The sequence below is a fragment of the Mustela putorius genome, unplaced genomic scaffold (genome assembly GCF_011764305.1).
Source record: "Mustela putorius furo isolate JIRA1106 unplaced genomic scaffold, ASM1176430v1.1 tig00003976_pilon_pilon_pilon, whole genome shotgun sequence".
Classification (NCBI taxonomy): domain Eukaryota; kingdom Metazoa; phylum Chordata; class Mammalia; order Carnivora; family Mustelidae; genus Mustela; species Mustela putorius.
The window spans coordinates 8,959,798-8,969,168 of record NW_025422118.1 but is presented as its reverse complement, the minus strand read 5'-3'; positions in this window follow the sequence as shown (position 1 = coordinate 8,969,168).

Genomic DNA, 9,371 nt, shown 5'->3' with positions numbered 1-9,371 from the left:
ATCACTGCTCCCACCTGGTTGGGAGTTTGGTAGATAGGCACCTATCATGACTTCGGTCCATCTATTCCCTCCCCGGAGCATATACTGCTTCTCACATTGAGGGGTGATTCCATTTCCTCTACTCCTGTATCTGGACTGGCTTGGGTTGGACTTTGACTCAACAGTATGCTCTAGAAGTAATATGGTGCCTGAAAGTAGCCTCCAACTCTGCCCTTTGGACACCTGTCACAGTATAAAAGATCTGCCTGTCTTGAGCCCATCATGCCATGAAGAAGCCACCACAGGGAGCAGAGGGAGAGGTCACAGAGAGAAAGGATGATACCCAGCATTGGATATTCAATTCCCCATGGTGTTCCTACACATCTTTTTTTTTTTTTTTTTTTAAGAAGAGACACAAGTAGACAGAGATCACAAGTAGACAGAGAGGCAGTCAGAGAGAGAGAGAGAGAGAGAGAGGCAGGCTCCCCGCTGAGCAGAGATGTGGGGCTCGATCCCAGGACCCTGGGATCATGACCTGAGCTGAAGGTAGAGGCTTTAACCCACTGAGCCACCCAGGCACCACAAGTTCCTACACATCTTTTGACAACTTTTGTCTTAGACTATCTTTTCAAGGATGTTTGTATAACAAAGGTTCTTGGAGAATAGAAATAGGGTCTTTTAATCCAGCTGGATTCTTCAGGTGCTCAGACAGGTTTGAGAGCCACTAGCCAAGACTGTTCTCCTCAAGGCTGTGTTCTCCTCAAGGAGATTGGGATTCCTGTATCACATTGAGGTCTTTTATCCATTTGGAGTCTATTTTGTTTGTGTAGTGTAAGGAAATGGTCCAATTTCATTCTTCTTCATGCAACTGTCCCGATTTTCCCCAAAACCATTTGTTGAAGAGACGTCTTTTTTCCGTTGGACATTCTTTCCTGCTTGTTGAAGAAGTGTTGACCATAGAGTTGAGGGTCCATTTCTGGGCTCTCTATTCTGTTCCATTGATCTATCTGTCTGTTTTTGTGCTAGTACCATATTGTCTTGATGATGACAGCTTTGTAACAGAGCTTGAAGTCTGAAATTGTGATGCGACCAACTTGGCTTTCCTTTTCAACATTTCTCTGGCTATTGGGGGTCTTTTACGGTTCCATATAAATTTTAGGATTATTTGTTCCATTTCTTAGAAAAAAATGGATGGTATTTTGATAGGGATTGCATTAAATGTGTAGATTGCTTTAGGTAGCATAGACATTTTCACAATATTTGTTCTTCCAATCCAGGAGCATGGAACATTTTTCCATTTCTTTGTGTCTTCCTCAATTTCTTTCATGAGTACTTTGTAGTTTTCTGAGTCCAGATTCTTTACCTCTTTTGTTAGGTTTATTCCTAGGTATCGTATGGTTATGGGTACAATTTTAAATGGGGCCAACTCCTTAATTTCTCTTTCTTCTGTTTTGTTGTTGGTATACAGAAATGCAACTAATTTCTGTGCATTGATTTTATATCCTGACACTTTACTGAATTCCTGTATGAGTTTTAGCAGTTTTGGAGTGGAGTCTTTTGGGTTGTCCACAGAAAGTATCATGTCGTTTGCAAAGAGTGAGAGGCTGACTTCTTTGCTGATTCAGGTGCCTTTTATTTTATTATTTATTTATTTATTTATTTTTGTCTGATTGGTGAGGCTAGGAATCTAGTACTAAATAGCAGTGGTGATCATGGACAGCCTTGCTATGTTCCTGACTTTAGGTGAAAAGCCCTCAGTTTTTCCTCATTGAGAATAATATTCACTGTGGGTTTTTCATAGATGGCTTTGATGATATTGAGGTATGTACCAGTTTTCTAAACTGTGAAGAGTTTTGATCAAGAAAGAATGCTGTACTTTGTCAAATGCTTTTTCAGCATCTATTGAGAGTATCATATGGTCCTTGTTCTTTCTTTTATTACTATATTGTATCACATTGATTGATTTGTGAATATTGAACCAGCCATGTAGCCCAGGAATAAATCCCACTTGGTCATAGTGAATAATTCTTTTAATGTACTGTGGGATCCTCTTGGCTAGTATTTTGGTGAGAATTTTTGCATCTGTGTTCATCAAGGATATTGATCTGTATTTCTTCTTTTTTTGGGGTTTTTGTCTGGTTTTGGGATCAAAGTAATGCTGGACTCATGAAATGAGTTTGGTAGTTTTCCTTCCATTTCAATTTTTTGTAACAGTTTCAGGAGAATAGGTATTAATTCTTCTTTAAATGTTTGGTAGAATTCCCCTGGGAAGCCATCTGGCCCTGGGCTCTTGTTCGTTGGGAGATTTTTTATGACTGCTTCAATCTCCTTAACGGTTATGGATCTATTCAGGTTTTCTGTTTCTTCCTGGTTCAGTTTTGGTAGTTTATATGTTTCTGGAATGCATTAATTTCTTCCAGATTGTCAGATTTGGTACTGTATAGTTGCTCATAATATGTTCTTATAATTGTTTGTATTTCTTTGGTGTTGTTTGTGATCTCTCCTCTTTCATTCATGATTTTACTTATTTGGGTCCTTTCTCTTTTCTTTTTGATAAGTGTGGCTTGGGGTTTATCAATCTTATTAATTTTTTCAAAGAACTAGCTCCTACTTTCATTGATCTGTTCTACTGTTCTTTTGGTTCTTATTTCATTGATTTTTTTCTCTGATCTTTATTATATCTCTTCTGCTAGATTTTGGCTTTCTTTGCTGTTCTTTTCTCAGCTCCTTTAGGTAAAGGTTAGGTTGTATATTTGAGATCTTTCTTGTTTCTTTCTTTCTTGTTTCTTGAGAAAGGCTTGTATTGCTATATACTTTCCTCTCAGGCCTGCCTTTGCTGTGTCCCAAGGATTCTGAATAGTGTATTTTCACTTTCATTTGTTTCCATGGATTTTTAAAATTCTTCCTTAATTTCCTGGTTGACCCATTCATTCTTTAGCAGGATGCGCTTTAGCCTCCATGTATTTGAGTTCTTTCCAACTTTCCTCTTTGGTTGAGTTCTAGTTTCAGAGCATTGTGGTCTGAGAATATGCAGGGAATGATCCCAATCTTTTGGTATTGGTTGAGACCTGATTTGTGACCCAGGATGTGATCTATACTAGAGAATGATCTATGTGCGCTAGAGAAGAATGTGCATTTTGTTGCTTTGGAATGGAAGTTCTGAATATATCTGTGATATATTCTGGTGCATTGTGATCCAGTGTGTCATTTAAAACCTTTATTTCCTTGTTGTTCTTTTGTTTAGATGATCTATTTTAGTGAGAAGGATGTTAAAGTCTCCTACTATTTTTGTGTAATTGTCGATGTGTTTCTTTGTGCTATTAATTGGTTTATATAATTGGGGTATAGATATTTAAAATTGTTAGATCTTCTTGTTGGATAGATACTTTAAGTGTGATATAGTGTCCTTCCTCATCTCTTATTATAGTGTTTGGTTTAAAATCCAATTTATCTGATATAATTATTGCCACCTCAGCTTTCTTTTGATGTCCATTAGCATGGTAAATCCCTCCCATCTCCCTGTTCTCCTACCACACTCCATGATCACCCAGCCTGTGACCAAGCATTTCTGTCTGGTGCTTAGCCCTGTTTGGATTTTCCAGACCCAGCAGATTGCTGCAGTGCACTCCCACACCACTCCTCCCTAGGGAGGAAGGTGAGTCTTCTGGATCTGCCACTTGTGGGGTCTCTGCTTGAAGAACATTGCCCCGATGGTGCCTCAGATCACATTTTAAGGTAGACCCAGGCTGAGAGCCCCCTTCTTAGCTCCATTTTCTCAGCCGGCCTTTCTGCTCTGATACCTGGGAGTTCTGCCACACTCAGACACCCGTGGTCTTTCTGTGACCCCACCGTTCCTGAGACCACACTGTCCGCATGAGGGCTCCACTCCCAGCTTAGCCTCTGGAATGACGTCCCTCTGTGGAACAGACTTCTAAAAGTTCCAATTTTGTGCTCCGTGGCTCTACTGCTTGGTGAGAGCCGCCCCTCCCCTCCATGGTCTATCTTCCCATATTATCACCTCAGGCTCACTTCTCTGCATGTTCTACCTTTCATAAAGTGGTTGCTTTTCTGTTCCTAGAATTGCTGCTCTTCTTCTCTTCCATCTCCTGTTGAGTTTGTAGGTGTTCAGAATGGCTTGGGCTTGATAACTATCCAGCTGAACTCCTGCAACCTGATGATATTTAGTTCTCCTACTTGTCCGCCATCTTGCTTTTACTGTTTTCTGAGCTTTTTTATACACACACATACACACATGGGCACATGTTGACATGTGATCATCTGGGATGAAAACCATACATAATTTTTAAATTATGAGATATATTGTGGTCTTATGTGAAATTAATGGAACACAGATGTCACTGAGAACATTCTTAATACTAGGATTACTCTAACAAGTATCAAGTTGGGTCATATTAAGTTTTTGAAGAACAAAAAGACTTCAACCTAAGTAATCCTTTTATGCGCTACCAATTCACATGTCAATCTGACATGCTATGACTAAAAATTATATCACAATCAGTGGGTTTTTTGGGTTCAAAGGGTATGCACACTTTGAATGCTTTTTGATATGCATTGGTTATTTGCAAAATTTACACTTGTTTATCCTTGTTTCTGCAGTGTGAGAGAGGGTATATTTTCCCCCACCTTGCCAAAATTGGATATATATATATATATATATATATATATATATATATATATATATATTTGTGTCTCTCTCTATATATGTATATGATATATAAATTTGGGGGGACAAGTTTAATACTTCTTTTTTTTTTTTAAGATTTTATTTATTTGACACAGAGAGAGAGAGATCCCAAGTATGCAGAGAGGCAGGCAGAAAGAGAGAGAGGCGGAAGCAGGCTCCCTGCTGAGCAGAGAGCCCGATGTGGGGCTCAATCCCAGGACCCTGAGATCATGACCTGGGCTGAAGGCAGAGGCTTAACCCCCTGAGCCACCCAGGTGCCCCAGTTCAATACTTCTTTAAGCCATTTCTTTGTTATTGTCCGAATGATTTATGTTGTACAAAAAGTATTCACACATATCATCTCCTTTGATCTTCATGACAACGCCAAGAAGAGGAAGGCCAGGTTTTTTTCTTCTCACTTTACAGAAGAGAAGGTCATACTCAGAGAGGTCACACAGCCCAGGTAGTTTGCACGGTTTGCAAGAAAACTCAGAAAAGATCTCCAGTCCCCGTGTCTTTCTTTGGTACTCTCAGGCACCAGATATTTCCCTTCAAGAGAACAGTGTGGGAGCCAGACCACCTGGCACTTCCTATCTGAAAGGTGATGTGGAGTTGGCCATCTCAGCCTGGCTCACCAGCTGCTGACCCATCTGGTAAGATTCCAGATGCTCTCCGGAAGTTTCTTATTTGGACTTCTTATGTGCCCACTAATTTTTCACTGTAAAGGCCACAGATTTTGATTTCCCTCTTTTAATAAAGAGTAACATTAAGGACACATTGAAGAAAACCTGAAATCTCAGCCACATTTTTTGTTAATTACAGGAGACTCTGTGACCTCAAGGTAGAAGGGAAGATTGAGGGAGGGCAATGGAGAGCAAGAGAGGGAAGAGGCTGGGTGTGCGTGCTTTCAGTTAGTGACTGGGCAGTCGGTGCCTGCCCTCCCCTAAGCTGCCAGCCAGCAATAGCAGAGTGATGGAGAGAGCCCTGCCCCTCTGGCACTCCAGCAAACCTTGCTAATGTAATGGAAATGATAATTATTCCCAGTCCCAGGCATTTCATTTTCTCTGGACTGCAGGGGTATTAAAGCTGATTAAATACATATGCTTTGGGTAGACAGCTCCTCCAGTCACATATGGAGTGATCAGTTGTCTTTGTGCTCCGGAAGAGAGAGACCCAAGACCACAGGAGCCAGGCCAAGGCTGAACTGGGGTTAAGAGACAGAGATTTAGGGAGTCCAAGTCCCTTGTTATAGGCAAGACAGAGGCACAAACCCCAAGACTTAAAAAAACAATTCCGTAAGTCATTGTACAGATGAAAAAGATCTCAAAATGTTTATTAAAGTTAAAATTCAACTTTCATTTTAGTAGCATTTACAGTTTCTCTCTCCTTCCAAAAAAATATATTGGACAAATATGAATAATTTATACCCATTTGTCTAAAACTTACAACTTAGGTACAAATGTATGTATGGGTATCTTGGATTATAGATCGGAAGGACTGGTCCATTTTACAGAGTGTGGGCGATGATTCATATGTCCTCAGGATTCAGTTTTTTGTTTTTTTTTTTTTTTAAATGTGTTTCTTAAAGTGATCTATTCTGCAACATTTCTGAAAGCCAAGAAGTGACGTCTGTCTCATTTGGAATTATATGTTTAATTAATCACAGCTTGATTTTCCACACCATTGGCATGAGGTAATATTAAGAGGCTACTAGAAACAGGCTTTAGAATAGTCGATGTGGGATTTGAGATGAAACCTTTGAATATTCCACTTCAACTTTGACCAGTCTCTCTAGGTATTGATGTAGTAAGAAGCAACAGCTCACAGCTTCACTGGCCTTGATGGGAATGGTGGCTCCAAGTCCAGGATGGACGCCAAGATGGGTGTTTGGGCAATGGTGTTTTGGCTCTTCTCTGGGGCTATTGAGTTACTTTGCTTGGACACATGGTACTTGGTCCAGAATAAGGAAAGTCCCTTCTCATTCTATATATTAGAATATATATTTTATGTATGAGGAAGGAATTCATATAACTGGGTCCACAAATGTTTTTAAAAATAATTTTAGGGCGCTTGGGTGGTTCAGTGGGTTAAAGCCTTTCCCTTTGGCTCAGGTCATGATCTCAGGGTCCTGGGATCGAGCCCTGCATCGGGCTCTCTGCTCAGCGGGGAGCCTGTTTCCCCCTCACTGCTGCCTGCCTCTCTGCCTGCTTGTGATTTCTGTCTGTCAAATAAATAAATAAAATCTTAAAAAAATATTTTTAACATGTTAAGTATTAAATTTAGAAAGAACACATTTTTGCCAATATCAGAACTTCTATTTTTTTTACTCTTGAAAACACATTTTTGTTGTTTGTTATGTTCTAATCTAAAAAAATTAAGAAGAAAGTTAAGATCACCCCAATTCTGTTATTCAGAAATAACCAATGTTAATATTTTAATGTATTTACCTTTTTTTCATTTATACCTTTGGATAGAGTTGCAATCAGAAGAATTTATTCTCTATGAAAACACATGGAGGAAACGTACATGTATATCCCTCAGTGAAATAAGTGTTCACCTTGATTTTTTTTGTAGAGGCATTTTCCACATCAAAACTACTTTAAAATATGATTTTAATTGTTTCATACAAGGGTGCCTCGGTGGCTCAGTTGGTTAAGTGTCTGCCTTTGGCTCAGATCATGATCCCAGGGTCTTGGGACCAAGTTCTGCGTCCTGCTCCACACTCACTGTGAAGTCTGTTTGTCCCTCTGCCCTTCCCGGCTCATGTGTTCTCTCTCTTTCTCAAATAAATCAATAAAATCTTAAAAAAAAAATCATTTCACACAAAATGAGCTTTAAAATACTTACTTTTCTTGATTGTAAAAGTAATTCATATTCCTATTAGAAAATTTGGACAATTGAAAACAGAAAGAATATAATCATACCAGAGCCCATCAAGTGATAAGCAGTTATTAATATTTTTGGTGCCTTTCTCTCTCTCTCAATTTCCTCCCCTCCTTCCCTCCTTTTATATAAGTATACATGTTATACACATGCCCTCACATGCACATAGGCACTATGATTATCCATGTCTGTGGATGTGACAAATTTTGAAAAAAAAAAAAAAAAAAAAAAAAGGATTGCTTTTTAATCTTTTTTTTTTTTAAACTTAGCTATATGAATTTTTCCAGTGGCATTACCAAATTTTTGAAAACCACAATTTAATGGCTACATAATATTTCATTATCTATATAATATTTCATTATAATATGTCATAATTTACTTAACTCATATTACTGATATGTAGATTGGTTGAAACTTTTCATTATTGTAAATATTGAAGGAAATGCATCCATATGTAAAAGGTTATGAGCCCATTAGTATGACCTTTCCCAGGACATTTTCTTAGAAGGGGAATGGTAGGGCCAAAGGTAACACGGCGAGGTTCCTGCCAGGTACTGCCAATGACTTTCTAGAAGCTTTTCTCTACCTTCCCAGAAACTCCAGCAGCTTCTGAGTTGCCCTGAGCTCAGCCATGTGGTGTCCTCTGTCTCCTTTTTTTTAAAAGATTTTATTTATTTATTTGACAGACAGAGATGACAAGTAGGCAGAGAGGCAGGCAGAGAGAGAGAGAGAGAGGAGGAAGCAGGCTCTCCGCGGAGCAGACAGCCCGATGCGGGGCTCGATCCCAGGACCCTGGGATCATGACCTGAGCCGAAGGCAGAGGCTTTAACCCACTGAGCCACCCAGGTGCCCCTCCTCTGTCTCCCTTACTGCTGCTCAACTAGTGAGCAAAGACCTGCTATTCTTCTTATTTTTTAAAACTAAAATAAACATTTTTTTACTGAACAGAGATAATTGATATGATATTCTATTAATTTTATGTGTACAGCATAGTGATTTGACATTTGTGTACATTGCAAACTGATTACCACAATCAGTCTGGTTACCATGTATTCTTAAAGTTAATGCAGCGTTCCTGACTGTATTCCCCATGCTGTACGTTACATCCCCAGGACTTATTTATCTTGTAACTGGATGTTTATACTTCTTGACCACCTTCACCCATTATGCCTGCACCCCCTCCCTCTCCCCCATACCCCCTCTCTGAGGCAGACACCACTTTTCCCTGTATCTATGAGTCTGGGTCTTGTTTTATTTTGTTTGTTTTGTTTTGTGTTTTAGATTCCACTTACAAGTGAAATCATGGGATACTTGTTTTTCTCTGTCTTATTCAGTTAGCATAATACCTTCAAGATCCATCTGTGTTGTAAATGGCAAAGTTTCCTTCTTTTTTTTTTTGTTGAGTGGCACTCCATTCCATATATATATGGAAATATATATACTTATATACAAATATATATATATATATATATATGCAAAAATACATATCATAACTTTATCCATTCATCTATCAATGGACACTGAAGTTGTTTCAGTGTCTTATATATTATATATGATGCTACAGTGGATGCAGGAAAGCATGTATCTTTCTGAATTAGTGTTTTTCATTTTCTTCAGATAGATAGTCCAGAAGTGGAATTGCTGCCATTTTTATTTATTTAAAATTTTTTTTACTTTTAAAAGATTTGTTTATTTTAGAGGGAGAGCAAACATGCAAGTTGGGGGAGGTGCGGAGGGAGAGAATGTTCAACCGGACAGTCTCCGCTGAGCAGGGAGCCCAAAGTGGGGCTCGATCCCAGGACCCTGAGATCATGAACTGAGCCGA